This window comes from Rhodnius prolixus, unplaced genomic scaffold (assembly GCF_049639745.1).
Source record: "Rhodnius prolixus isolate KJV_2025 unplaced genomic scaffold, Rpr scaffold_12, whole genome shotgun sequence".
Lineage (NCBI taxonomy): Eukaryota > Metazoa > Arthropoda > Insecta > Hemiptera > Reduviidae > Rhodnius > Rhodnius prolixus.
Window position 1 is genome coordinate 14344611 of NW_027411635.1, and position 15401 is coordinate 14360011.

Consider the following 15401-nt stretch of genomic DNA (forward strand, 5'->3'; position numbering starts at 1 on the left):
GAGGAATGTGGATTAGATTGTGTTAATAAACTCTTTGGGTCGGACGTATTCAAGCAATCGGTAAATGGCTTTAATCTCACTTTTCTTTTAAAAGTTATTTTATTTAGGTATACTTGAAATCCAATCCTGAACGCAATGCTATACAAAAATTTTATAACCGCATATATTAGTGTTCTGCGAAGATTCTTGAAGATTTTTGAGAATTGCCAATTTCAAAAGAACTTTTTGGAGGGAAGAAGGGGACTTTTGTACTAAATTGTAGCACTAGTTTTGCTATTGGAGTATGGAAAGCGACATTCCTCTTGCCTCTAATGGTTTTTAAAAGTTAAGGTTGCTTAGAACCACATAGACAACGCCATAATTAAAACTGTCCGGTAGGACAGTTGTATAAGGGTTGATCGTCAAAAAGTGCACGAAAAAGCGTAACGTTAAAAAACACCCAACTTTGACAATTTTTTTCTCTTTTTCTACTAAAGATAAAATTCCCAAATTTTCTTTAAAATAAAGGGCAAACCCTCCTTTATGACTGTAATTTTTTTGCAACAACCCAGATCTTATAGGTTTCGAGAAAAAAGTTGCTGAAAATGAGCAAAAACGGCTTTTTCAGAAATTGTTGTTGTTCTTCTTCTTCTTCTTGTTGTTGTTGTTACCTTTTTTGTAAACTGCGTAGCGCCTAAACGCGCGAACCGAGTTTCATGAATGAGGTGTCATTCGATTCGGAATTTTATGTAGATGTGCCTTTTGGGGGTCTCGACGCTGTACACGGAATGGGAGAGGAGTTAGCCCCCTTTATGTAAGGCCCCCTTCAAAATTATTATTACTAATTACTCTGTAAATCTTAGCCCGATTTTGATAAAATTTGGTAGGATGATGGGGTTAGGGCTCCCCTATGTAACATTAAAGCGACGATCTGCTCTTACACTAGTTAAGGGGAAGTATAGCAATCGTTTCAAATTATCGACACGTGAACTGATTTTCATGAATGAAGTGTCATTCGAATCGAAATTTTGTACAGATTTGCACTTTAAAAGTCTCGACGCTATGCCTCATTAGGAGGGGAGTTTGCCTTACCCAGGTAAGGCTCTTTCTAAAACTATTATTACCAATATTTCTATAACGCTTAGTCCGATTTTGATAAAATTTAGCACGAAGAAGTGATTAAAGCTCCTCTACATGACTGTGAAGTGCCATCATGCTCTTACACCTACTAAGAGGAAGTACTGCAATCGTTAAAATTAACAATGGGTGAACCTATTTACATTAATGAATTGTTGTTCGATTCAAAATCTTTGCCTTTTAGGTTACAATATAAGGGGCCTCAAAATGTGTACTTCGATTGAAATGTCGAAGTCAAAAGCGATGCATTCTCTAACATTCCCTCTAATTGAAGTAAGTTGAAAAACAAAACAAAATTAATAAACTGGGAATTGATTTAAAATTGGAATATAGAATTAATAAATAAAATATATTATTAAAAAAAAACAGAAACTAATACATAGGCGTGTATGTATGATTAAGATTTATACAGTTAATAACAATATTTTAAAGGGCGATGCAATAACTGTGTGAGGTGACTGAAAACAGTTCGCCTTGGGCAACACTCTGGAACCGAATCTAAGCTTTTACATTAGTCTCCAATCTCCGCATGCACATAGATGTGTCGGACACAACGAATACGTTCCCGATCGCCTGCTTTAATATGCCGATCTAGCCTCCCTATTCGATCTAACACGTCTACTAACAGAAATATAATTTGAAATACAAAAAAAAAAAAGCCTATATGTTTTATAACCCACATAAAACCTCCTCGAGCAATGAGGGAGATAAATTATTTTACACTCATTAAATTATGATTTCGTTTCTTTTTTTTTATTTTTTTTTTGTTCAATTACTTTAGTTTCTTTATTAGATTAACTCTGAAAATCTTGCCAGACCAATTCATTCACTCATATGTACATTTTTATTTGACTGTTGTTCCTTAGAACACTGTTTTTTTTTATCTCTGGAAGGCACCCGCAAACAAGAACATCGCTGTTGATCTGTTCTCCACTAATAGAACATACCTATTACAATCATTTGCTGAAAATGTGAGGTTATTTTATCGGTTAGGTTGCAGCTATGGTGATTGTTCTGTAATTGAATATGTTAAAATTTCTTCCGTGTGTTACAATTAAAATAACTTTTAATAAAAGTGAAATAAAAAGTCGCCAAAGGCGACTAAAAGGGTGCATACCTGAAAAAAACATTTTCAGCAAATCGGGCCTAAATTATAAGAAATCTAGTGAAAAGAATTGAAATTATAAAAATAAAATTTCTGAAATTTACAACTGCAGAGGCCATTTACCTCTGCACACAAAGTAGATCAAATGACTGGACATGTGGAAGAAGAGAGAATTTACCCGCCATCGGTGGCAATCTCCAATGTGTCCAGCGCTGTCTCAGTTGTCGGTTGGAATTGCCAAAGAAGAGTTAAAGATGAAAGCTGGGTCAATGAGAGGATTAGGATGTGAGGAAAGGCTATAGAGTATAGCTTCTAGTATCAGGCGGTGATGAAATCTTGGATAAAAGATGGAGAATGGTTTTAGATGGAGTGAATGGTTCTGTTAGAGACGTAGTATGCAGTATTTATGGTTTCTGGAGTCAGTAGATATTGGAATAATTGGCTGAACCCCACAATTCGAATCCGTAAGTGCAAATCGGTTCCAGTATAAGTTTAAGGTCAATTTTGATCGTATATCTAGGAATCTAGACAGAAGGTAGTAGCGTCTTTGTAGCTCTCGTATTTTAAGGCGGGTTAGTAGATTCCATGTCAAACATTTGTCCATTTGTAGTCCAGCATTTCTTACAGTAGCACTACAAAGGAAATACAGTCCGGTTTCAGTAAACTGAAGGAGAATTGGCAGTCCCTGTAGATGGGGATATAGAATACATCTTCAGTATTCCCTGCTTGTCGTATGAGGCGACTAAAAGGGTACATCTACACCTAAACCCATTTAAAAGACCACACTTACATTACAGGTGCAACCTCTACACATAAATAAAACCATTAAAAGGTCAAATTTGGAGACAAAGTTTACAAAATACGGCAAAAATACTGATGCGGTACATTTTTTCTACAATCAGGAACTAAGTAAAAAAAAAGTAAAGTAATTGCCTATTTTTTCAGGCGACCTTTACGTCGTAACTACCAAATTAGGAGTCATGGACAGAAGCGACTAGCAAACATACTTTACTATAAATTTCTCATATAATAAACATAAAATCAAATAATAGCGCTTAAGTCAGGAATTATCCGCTTAATCCCAGATATCTGATTACCGTAATTAAGGGTTATTAAAAAAGATTCGGAATTCCTGGTCTGATGAAAAATACTTGACCGAAAACAGAATGAGGTTTCTAAAATACTGTTTTATTTTTTTAATTGGTAAACTGTAATCCTATTATTAATATTTTTATCTGAAAAATTGGTAGGGGAAATTAATTTTAAAGATTCTTTAAGGCTGTAACTCAAAATGCTTTTTCAGTATACTAAGATTTATACCGCAGTTAATTTATTTCTTACAAGGTTTTAAGAGATATTATACTTTAGTTAGGAGTTATTACAACATAACAAAGAATAACAGAAAACAAATTAAACATAATTCGTACATAATTAAGAGCCTTGCTTAATTGGTATAATGTACAAAAGAATGAAAATTACAATCTCTACAGTGTAAAAAATAAAAATACAAACTAAATGGTAATATTCAAATTAGTTAAGTAAAATTCAAATTTAAAAATTTGTTCTCAAAATTGTTTTCAAAAATATCTTCAACAATTAAAAGTATTAAATTGAAAATAATATAATTTTATATTATTCAATCAATTCATTCAAGACAAAACTTTAAATGTTTAGCTCTTCTGAAAAAATAATTATTGGAATATATTTTACGGCAATTTTAATATTTATGTGGTCCTTAAGTCTATGGTAGAGAACATTGATTGGTTTCAGTGAACATTAATTTGGTTTCAGAGAATATTGATTGTTTTCAGAGAACCATTGATTGCTTTCCCAGAACATTGTTTGGTTTCAGAGAATATTGATTTCAGAGGGTTTCGCATTGGTTCCTACTTCCTTTAAAACTAATTTTCTGTTTTAAAGAACTGTTATTATTATTTGTTACAATAAATTACAGTGAAAATTACATGTTAGCAGAACATGTGTTAGTAAAACTGCGTAAATTTTAGTAAGAACATACAATATCGAGATCTTTACAAGTATTTTATTTTGTTTAGAATCGACATTTTTGGCAATTCTATTAAATGTGTTCCAGTAATATTTGTTGAGCCCCTTCTTTTAAAAATGGGGAAATAAAGCACAAATAGTTGCGACAGGAACAACACGTGTGGGTCAAGTGTGATCCAGATGACATGTCCACTATCCCACATTTGGTACGAGGGGGCTTTGGTGCGACGGCATGTCGGCAAAAAAATATTCACGACCAATACTGAGAATCCGCCATTATTCTTACAGATGCCAGCATAAAGTGCTAGGCACTTCTGATCCCTTAGTTTTCCTTTTCAAAACTTTTTAATTATTACTAAATATTCCTTGGTAATCGATTATTATTATTATTATTCTCTCTAATTTTTACCATCTCTTACCCGTTGGTAAAAGGAAGTTTTGTTGTTTGCGTTTTTTGAAATTTTAATTTTACCTGAATTTTGATGTTACCGTCAGAGTATAAAAACGCACCGATTTGTCTAACGCCAATCACTTTATAGAAATGACTTAATGATTTAGGCAGTCCACAAAATAATAAATCGTACGTATTGTTTAACTAATTGAAATATTGATCAAATAAAACAAACTGAAAGAAAAAGTAAAAATTAAACATCTTAAAAATAAATCGTTTTACAAATACATGTGAATTAAGAAACCTAACCTTAAACTGTGTACTTAATACTAGTAACAACTATAAAGTAAATGATATTTACAAGCACAAGCAACTAACTAATCCGTAAATAAAAATAATAATAATCTATATTACTTTTGTGCATTAATTTAAAACATTGAACTCCTCTAGACAAACTAACTCGTAACAAAACAGTTCTAAGACCGATTTGGAACTATGGAGCCGAACTGAGGAATTCCACAAAGCTCTCCAACATCCAGAGAATTTATAAGATATTCCTCACATTGTTTACGTTCTCCCATGTTTCCCAATTTAATGCGTATTAAACCACTGTATGCCAAAATGTTTCACAAATTCATTGCGCTCTATAATTTTATAAGAAATTTGGGCATAACGTATAATATCTTAAATAATAACCCTCGCTACGATGGCCGAACGGTTAGAGGCGAGCCCTATAAAGCTAGTTAAAACTGTCTGGTAGGGCAGTTGTATAAGGGTTGATCGTCAAAAACTGCATGAAAAAGTGTAACGTTGTTATATACTGTGGTACTGGGTTCGATTCTCGGTCTAGGTATTGGATTTTATTTAACGTTTAATGTGAGAACTTTATAGTAAAGTATGTTTGCTAGTTGCTTCAGTTCACGGCCTCTAATTTGGTAGTTGGGTGTAAAGCCTGACTGAAAAAATAGGCTCACTTTGTCTACTTTTATAGAATAATTAGGCATTAGATAAGGTGGCAGGATTTTATAATTAGTCTACAAGGTGTGGCTATTAAATAACGAGACTATTGTTGTAAAACATTTTATTTTAAATTTAAACATATTTAGTTATTATCACCTTCAATATACACCCCTCCCCTATTCCTACAACGCTCCATGCGAATTTACCACTGTTCGAAACAGTGCTGGAAGTCTTTTTCTGTCAGCTCCTGCATGACGCGTGCCGCTTTTTCTTTCACAGCTTCAACGGACTGAAAAATCGTGTTCCTTTTAATGCAGATTTGACTTTGGGGGAACAGATAAAAGTCAAATGGGGACAGGTCGGGCGAATAAGGCGAATATGGTCTAAAACTGGGATGTTTGTACTTGGCTAGAAACGTCTTGACAGACAATGCAGTGTGAGCTGGCGCGTTGTCTTGATGGAGAACCCATGACTCTTCCACAAATCGGGTCGTTTTTTTCCTTACTCTTTCACGGAGTTGAGCAAGCACCTCACGGTAGTAATGTTGATTAATTGTAATCGATATTTTCATCCGTTTTGGATGTGGAAGGGCGACCCCGGCGGTCATCATCTCCGACGTCTTCTCGGCCATCTTGGAAACGCTTGAACCACTCGAAACCTTGCGCACGTGATAAACATTCATCGCCATAAACTTCTTTTAATAAAAGATAAGTTTCAGTAGCGGTTTTACCCAGTTTCATGTGAAATTTCACGACAATTCGTTGCTCTACTACATGTGTAGTTCATGTTTTCGGCAAAACGAAACTAACACCTCTATTACACAAACGACGGTTCCGGTCAGACAGATTTCTCTACAAACACGTGAGACGCTGCAATCGAAAGAGAAGGCTTTACGCTGCACAGCTGTCGGTCGTTAGGATTTGGCACGATGCATAGTTCTTCTGTAGCAGCATCAGTCTCGTTATTTAATAGCCACACCTCGTATTGACAAAACTTAAGTCTTTGGCACACATTTTACTGAAAGTTTTGAGATCAATTCACACCAGTCTTTGTTAATTGGCGCTATGAAACCTTTGAAACTTTTGAGACCAAAGGAGATAGTAGCGCAAAAAGCGCTAGTAGGGAAAGTCCTCAACCTCTTTAGGAGGGGAGGGTTCGCTTACTAGAACTAAGAAGGGGCTGGCACAATAAGTCTCTTGTGGCTGCGGTGCCATGGGGCGTAGGTTCCGTCCCATCCATTATTCTAATTCTATTGTTAATTAAAGTGAATAAACGCGCTTTAAGAAAAGTAAGTATGGTGGTACTTCTAACTGACTGATTTTAACCAAAACATGAATATTGCTTTGGTTTCCCTGGTGGTATAAGGTAAAATCAAATATGAACAAAGTATTGAGCAAAAAAGCATTACAAAGAATTGCGTAAAAAGTAAGATATGATTTTTTTCCCCTAATCAGCGGCAGACTGTTAGTAAATGATTATTGTTTAGTATACGAGTCGTTTATTATTAACCATTTGAGAAAAGCAATAAGTTTGTACGAGCTTTTAAATTTTATTACCGGAATGGTTTCCATATTGCCACTGTTTCCACAATTACCTCTATACGAGATAACAATAATGTGAAAAAAAAGGCTTCGAAAATGCAAAAGTTAAAATACTAGGTTATGGTTAAATGTGAAGCGAGAAAATAAACATTCTCTTCGCTTTTCGACGGCACTTTCATGAAAATGTATACTCTAATTGTCTCCTTCATTTTGACGATTATCTAGTGTCTCTTGCTCGAGCATTCTGTATTTTGTGATCAGTGTCATGTAAAAGATAATTCTGACGTGAAGTCATTGCACTTGTTGCAGTGATATTAAAGTTTAATTGACAATTAGCTTCCTAAATATGAATGGAATGAATAAAAAATAAGTCTTAATTTACTGAAATTGGCAAATAATAGCAAATTAATGCTTTAATTACTTGCCTAACCTTCTTTAGTCAAAGGTTTGCTTGCCTTAGCATGACGGGTATGCCTATGAAGACCGCTATAATCTTAAAAAAAAACCTGTGCGAGACACTGCGAAGGCGGATCTATAATTTTTGGGTCTTTCTTCTGACCGATCGGACAACTTCTAGCTACAGCTTCTCCGCAATCTTTTCACTGCTCTAATTTCGGATAGAAAGGTTTTCACGAGCTGGCCGCCAGCTATAGACGATTCAGTGTGGTAGTCTGACGGCTCCAAGACAGAGGAATGGGTAGGAGCTGCTAAAGTGGGCTAAAAACCGAGGTTTGATAGCCTCAATAGGCTAGCCTACAATTTTGTGCTGCCTTGATCATAAGACGGGGAATAATTAATTTCAGGTTCCTCATCTTCTCGGACAACCAGGATGCTTTACTTTTAAAGAATATATGCAATAAATAACAAAATCGTTTCCTCCAAACTGTCTTTTATACTTATAATCTACTGAAGATGGCAGACAGAGCGTGTCAAAACAATTGAACAATTAAAACCAAAAAAAACAGTTTCAGTCATACTTTGTATTTTGTTTATTATGCCAAGCTTTCGGCCTAGGGACTAGGTCATCTTCAGGGCTAATTGAAAATGTAATATTTTGCATCATTAAAGGGTTGGTGTGTCTTCTGTTCTTGTCTGCTCATGGACTGACCCTAGTCCCGAGGTGGAGAGCTCGGCATTTATGTGAAAGTGGCATTTATTGATTTTGATCCTATTGAAATAATGAATCTGTCGCCAAAAAATAATGAACAGTAATCTAGTCTTATGTAATTGAATCCTTCTGCTATTTGAATTCTTACTGAAACAATAATATTCGCTCACTTTGAATTAATTCTATACTAAACTATTCCTTGTGTGCTTAGATGATGGCTGGGACTATTAGTCGAAATGTGGTGACATCTCTAGACTTGAATGCCACCAATTGTACACTTGTACTCATTTAGTTTGTGACTAGAAATGGCTAGAAATGTTTTTAAGTATGTTGTTTCCCAAAAAGTTTTTGGCTACTTACTCTTGCTAATGGTTTCTTAAATTTAATGAGTTTGACTTTCTCTTATACTTATAATCTACTGAAGTATAAGTTGAGGATAGATAAAATTTCGGGGATCAGATTATTGTGACTTCTGTTCTCCAGGCTTCGAGCCCAAAAGAAATTTAAAACCTTCTAGGACTACTAGAAAAAATTTTGCTTTGAGTAAATTGACATTTGAGTAAATTAGTAATGAAAAGTCAGTTCGCAAAATCCCAGTTTTCTGCATTTACACCCCTCTGTTCGGGGTAGGGTTTTATTAAAAACCACACCCCTCTGTTCGGGGTAGGGTTTTATTAAAAACCAAAAAAATCCATATGATCTTGAAGCTCAATAAATGCGCAACTTTTTCTGAAATTACGTGATTCCTTGATTCATTAACCATTGAGAAAATGCAGTTGAAAATTTTAATAGAAATCATCGAGAACGAAATTTTTAGACATTAAAGTAAAAATTTCATTGTTATAAGAATCGTTTTGAGGCTCTGTTCCAAGCAAATTTATAGGAAATTTAATGCTCTTTCGTTTGGAATAAACAGATTTGTTGTAGGATAAAGGATAGAAAAGTTACAGCCGTTTTTATGGCGAAAAACGCGAATATCGACGGAAAAGTTAAAAATGCAAATATCTTGGACACTATTGAGAATCGGGCCAAAGTGAAGAGAATATTTTTTGTTGCATTTGAGCTGCAGAATCACCTCCCGAAGTTTCGACCACTCCTCCGTATACACCCTGTATAGTCAGAGAAAGTATTGCAGCTTTCAAATATTGAGGTTCAGCTGGAGATATCGGTTTTGATGACCCTGAAGCAAAAAAGAAATGGTCTTTACTCATCGTTTTATGTGTAAAATGTTTGTGATTGGTCAGCAAAACTCAAAAACATACACCAGTTTTTGCTTTTTTAAAAATAAAAAAAAAGTTTAAATATTTTGTGGACTTAGCCCCGGCCATGACTGAGGAAGTGTTAAGCTTGCGTTGCCATATAAACAGTTAAAGAGATTCCAAAGAGTATTTAACAGTCGGTACCACCTAGAAATATACCGGCTGTTGTTGATTTGTTCTCTTCATCTTTGTTTCTCTTTCTGACAGCACTCCAGGTCAAATATTGACCCGGGCGATCCCCTACACTTAATGTTTTCTTTACAATTAATAAAAGACCCTTTGTGTCCAGACCGGCGCGCATGTACATACCTACAACTTGACATCGACTCTTCTTCTACAATTATAATATCTACATACAATATTTTAGAAACTAGAAATATTTTAAATTCATGGTTAACTTGGCAAAAGTGTCGATCTGTTCATCTGTTTTAAAAATGGAACATCTATTTAATCTTAATAATGAAAAGAAGAAATAATGGATTAGTAGAGTGGTTACCGACGCGTGGATTTCCCCGTTCGAATCCAGCTGCTGGCCCTTAGATTTTTTCATTTCCTAGGAGCTTCTTAGGGTCTCATGATGGATAGTATCAGAGAAAACTGTGTGAAGGCCGCCAATGCGGTGAAAACTATTAAATTTAAATTTAAAACACTTAAAGAGAAAAAGCCGTTGGTTTTCAATACTACTTCTGAGGCGCCACTGTAGCAGAGCGGTTAGAGGCGAGACTTGCAAAGCTAATATGCATTGTGATACTGGGTTCGATTCCCCGGTCTAGAGGCCGTGGATTTTATTTAATGGTTAATAAAAGAAATTTACAGTAAAGTAATGTTTGCTAGTCGCCTCCGTCCACGACACCTAATTTCGTTTGAAGTTGGACGTTAAGCCCCGCCTGAAAAAAATAGGCGATTACTCCAGTCTACTTCAAGGGAATTTCCCGCATTTTCTCGCAAACGGTTTCCCTTTTTAGTTAAAAAAAATACTTTGTACAGTGATTACAAACACAAATCTAAGTTAGAACCTTGAGAATAGCCATTGGAGAAGATGTATTATGAGTGTTGACAACGGATTTCTATCGAATATCAAGTGATCTTAAAATCTGCTATATCTTCTTATTAATTTTTGCTAAAGCTCCATACTTTATATTTAACTCAGTGTCTCGTGTTTATTACAGATACGGCTTTGGTAAAAGGTTACAAGAGATATTCAAGGAACCCCTGTAAAAGTAATAAATAAACTAAAATTAAAATTTCTGGCATAAGTTGAGGATGGATAAAATTTCGGGGATCAGATTATTGTGACTTCTGTTCTCCAGGCTTCGAGCCCAAAAGAAATTTAAAACCTTCTAGGACTACTAGAAAAACTTTTGTTCATCAGAAATACTGAATGAAGAGTTGTAATTTCTGCCTGGTATGATACCATAATATATTTCCATAAATTTTCGTTTGGAACACAATCAAATACCTGGGAAAACGCAAAAACATCTGGACGCTAGTTTTTCACACTTCATAAGCTATTCTTACCAATATGTCGTAAGCTGATCCCTTAGTAACTATCACTCTAGTCCAAAAACTGAAAAAGGCTGTAGGCATTCCCCTTGGTAGAAAATCACCAGGTCATCAACAGTGAGCTATCACCGAGTTTAAAAATTTTTTACTCCCTTTATTTGCAAAATTTGAGTCTTAATGATTTTTTGTTGAAATGTTGGTGGTATCATAAGCGACAAATATTAAATGAAGTATCAAGTTTAAGCATACTGAGGCCATTTTATTTTCGAGCCATTATTTCGAGTGGGTGTAGTGGTCAAGAGCGTGGCTTTGTAAGTGGGAGAACCCTAGTTCGAATCCTGCTTTTGACTACTTTTTAGTCAGAAAAAAATTGTTTATAGTAAAGTATGAGCTTCCACCCCCGTCCATCTAATGGTAGTTGGACGTTTGAAAAAATAGGCGATTACTTTACTTCCTACTATAGACTCCCTCCCACGTAGTCCCTGGTACGAGCTATCTAGAAGTACAATGCTTCACGGATAGTAAAGTAATGCCCATGGTAAACTTAAAATGAAGACGTTAGATTTAGTATAAAATCGTGTGTAATTTTGTTGTAGAATGGTTACCACTATATAATACATATTAGGTTACAGAATATAATCACATGAAGGTTTTAAAGACAATGCTGATCAGATTTTTAAAGAAGCGTGTAGTGCGACCAATTACCGTGCCGGCAGGAGGGCGCTGTTCCTCCACAAACATAAATAACTCGGCTATTGGCTGGCGATGGTTAATTAGAAGGTGCCGCGTTTTGCTCTCACAGTAATGGCAGTTTCTTTTTGGACCATCTTTAATAACAGATCTGCTACATTCTGATGTACTCGTACAATTCTCGAACCAATCTCTCTCTCTTGTAACCCTTTTTACAAAAAACTGTATTTAAAATCACTATACAAAGTTTTTGCTATTTACACTATAAAAGAGTTTGCGTGAAAATGCGGAAAATTCTAATCGATAATGGGGGCACTTCTTGTCTGTCGTTTTTCATCAAATTTGGAAATTCAGTCTCACACTTTAGAAAGATAATTGACCACTCTCCTCTATTGCAAAGGTGTCCTTAATCGATTTTTTGCCCAGGAAATAAAAGTTATATAGTGACTGATCGATTTGGACCAAAACCTTTTTTGTAATATCCTCTAGTTAATACATAAGCTAAATATCCAAGTCAATTTTTTCGATAATGAGCTACACATACGTACACACGATTTGTAACAATTCCAGAAGCATGTCCGGAATCCATTTCACTGGCAATGGTTCCATGGATTCCTATGAGTATCTGTGAACGTGGGCCATTTGACATACCCCCTTAATACATATTCTTTACTAATAAACTAAGTTATGGTTGCAATGGTAGTTGAATTCGTTGGACATTCAGTACAGGATGCTATCTCTGATCCGTTAGCAAAGATAAGGTTCTTCTGGGTGAAGAAGTAGTTCTCCTCGTTACGTCTATTTCCTCGGCAAAACTGTGCCGTTTTGGTACCAGTCCAGGCTTAGTGCCTTAATACCATATCAAAAGGGCTTAGAAAATTTCTACTATAAGTTGTAATTTCTAACTCCGTTACTTTCGGACCAGCTTCTGGATCGAAGAATCTGGATATTACAAGAAGAAGAGTTGTTTCCTACTAGGACTTCAAGAGGTTGCAGGAAATAAGCCTGGACAATTGAACTCGTCCCATTTTCTAGTCTAATCGACACTAGATCCTCTTAACCAGTTAAGCGTGTTTGACCTGTATACACATCAAACCAAATCCCTATTACGTGTTGCGTTTGACGTGTATACTCGTTGTGAAAAATATAAAATTGCCATTAACTATAAAAACTCGAAATTTCAATAAAATACATTAAGAATATTATTTGGTGGGATGTTTCCTTTATCTTACCAATAGAACTGCCAAGTATTTTATACGGAGGGGGTTGGTGGGAGTCAGCCAAATGATAAGTGGTTGGTACATGTTTGGTCTCCGCATTAGAGATTGGGGAATTACGCACCTTAGATAGAGGTTTAGACCACAGTACGAGCATGATTTCATTTTGCACAGAATTCAAAGCTCTTTTCTTCCTTGTAAAAGCACTTGCGTCTCTAATTAACTAGGCAATGCAAGACATGAAGCGGTGCAAGATTTTGAATGAGCACAGAATGCTCTGATAATCTCAAGCCCCGGAAATTGCAGAAAAAGTGCTTGCAGTGACTTTGTAAACTTTTGGTTGTTTTTGCCCTGCGTTCGACGTGTATACACGTCATTGTCTGATTTTAATTCCGCACACTGTGTGGGTTTTTTTTAAAACTAAATTCCACGCTTAACTGGTTAATCCTACAAGCTTACTAATCCTTTCTTAATCCTGATCTCTTTACAGCCTAACCTATCTTCTTTCCTAATTATCCTTGCCATAGAATGCTATATTTTAACGATACATTTTAAAAGTAAGAATGTTGGCTTAGGACGGTTACAGGCTTGCTAGAGCGAAGATAAATAATCGTGTAAAATCATAAACTAGAATAATAAAGTGTTTGAGTTTAAAGTTCATTTTGATAGGGTCAATGAAAACGCTGGACTGACAATGGAGACCCCACATAGTCTTGTAAACTCTAATCTAGTAGATAAATGGAATAAAATAAAAAACAGACAAAGATTATGCGAGTATCTCCTTTTATTGTAATTATAATTAAAACGAAGCCAACCTCGTAAAGTAATGATTTATTGTGGAAAACATCATCCAAGTAAATGTAAGAAGGTGCAGATGAAGAAATTAGTGTTGAGTAGGAGTCAAGCTATACAGATTATGAGGGTATGCGCGACTTATGACCCGGGCATTATGCGACCGCGCAGCATAATATTAAATGCTTGTTTATTTAAACTTAATGGGCAGTTCAACTCCTTTGCAAAGCTTAACAACACTGGCCTTAATATCAACCTTGGGCAAGTGAACATCCCAAGAGGGGTTCAACAGTGCTCGTTGCATTTACCTACCATATTATTTACACGTTTATCGAATAAAACAGTAAATTAAGCTTTAAAAATTTTGCACACATTTCTTTTTGAGTTTTGATGTTCACTTGTCCATCGGACTTTTTGTTTTCAAATAGATCTGTGGTCACCATAACTTAAAAATATAGAAAATTACTCGTAGTTATCAGAAGAATCTACTTCTTCCTCGGCACTACAGTCCTGAAACAGCCTCAATCAAGGCTCTCCGCTGAGCTCTATCAAGAGCCTTCAATCTCCACCTTCGCATACCCATTTTCTCTTAAATCCCTTTCGACGTCATCAAGCAATCTCAGTCTTGGCTCCGTATAAAAGGCGTTTAGGGATTCTATTATCCACCATCCTCTGTACATGCCTCAACCAACCCAATCTTCCTTTTTATTTTAATGCATTCAACGATGTCTGCTTCTTTATAAAGAGTTAGCAGTTCCATGTTGGTGCGAATTCTCCATCATTCTCGCTCGTTTACAGGACCAACTTTGGACAAAAAACCTTGCGTGTTCTTCTACTTCTTCCTCGGCGCTACAGACCTGAAAGGACTAGGGCCTTCTCGACCTCCACTGAGCTCTATCAAGAGCCTTCAATCTCCACCTTCGCACACCCATTTTTTATTAAATCCCCTTCGACGTCATCAAGCCATCTCAGTCTTGGCTCTACCTCTTCTTCTGACGCCTCTGGGGCCCTGCATGTAAAAGGCGTTTAGGGATTCTATTATCCACCATCCTCTGCACATGCCTCAACCAACCCAATCTTCCTTTTTATTTTAATGCATTCAACGATGTCTGCTTCTTTATAAAGAGTTTGCAGTTCCAAGTTGGTGCGAATTCTCCATCATTCTCGCTCGTTTACAGGACCAATTTTGGACAAAAAACCTTGCATGTTCTTCTACTTCTTCCTCGGCGCTACAGACCTGAAAGGACTAGGGCCTTCTCCACTAAACTCTATCAAGAGCCTTCAATCTCCACCTTCGCAAACCCATTTTCCCTTAAATCTCCTTCGACGTCACCAAGCCATCTCAGTCTTGGCTCTACCTCTCCTTCTGACGCCTCCGGGGCCTTCCATATAAAAATCTTTTAGGGATTCTATTATTTACCATCCTCTCCACATGTCCTAACCAACTTAATGCATTCAACGATGGCTGCTTCTCTATAAAGAGTTTGCAGTTCCAAGTTGATGCGAATTCTCCATCGTATAACTCGTAGTTATAAAATGGTATTCACCCATTATGAGTCTTTTGGCCTAAATCAATTAGTTGTATTTCAGAGATTTTCCCAAAAGTAACTCTTCAAAATTTTTTAAAAAATAATATATTGCATTTTTTCCCTCCACAACTGCAGTATGTCCGGCATAATTGACGAAGATTATGTTGGGATCAATTGGAAGATTTG

The 15401-nt window shown here is 36.0% G+C and overlaps 1 protein-coding gene across 3 annotated transcripts in view; it reads left to right on the forward strand.

Annotated features, from left to right (window-relative positions):
• The window catches only part of LOC141461664 (uncharacterized), a 270742-nt gene that overhangs the window by 189044 nt on the left and 66297 nt on the right, over positions 1-15401 (forward strand). The gene's annotated exons all lie outside the window — the stretch shown is intronic.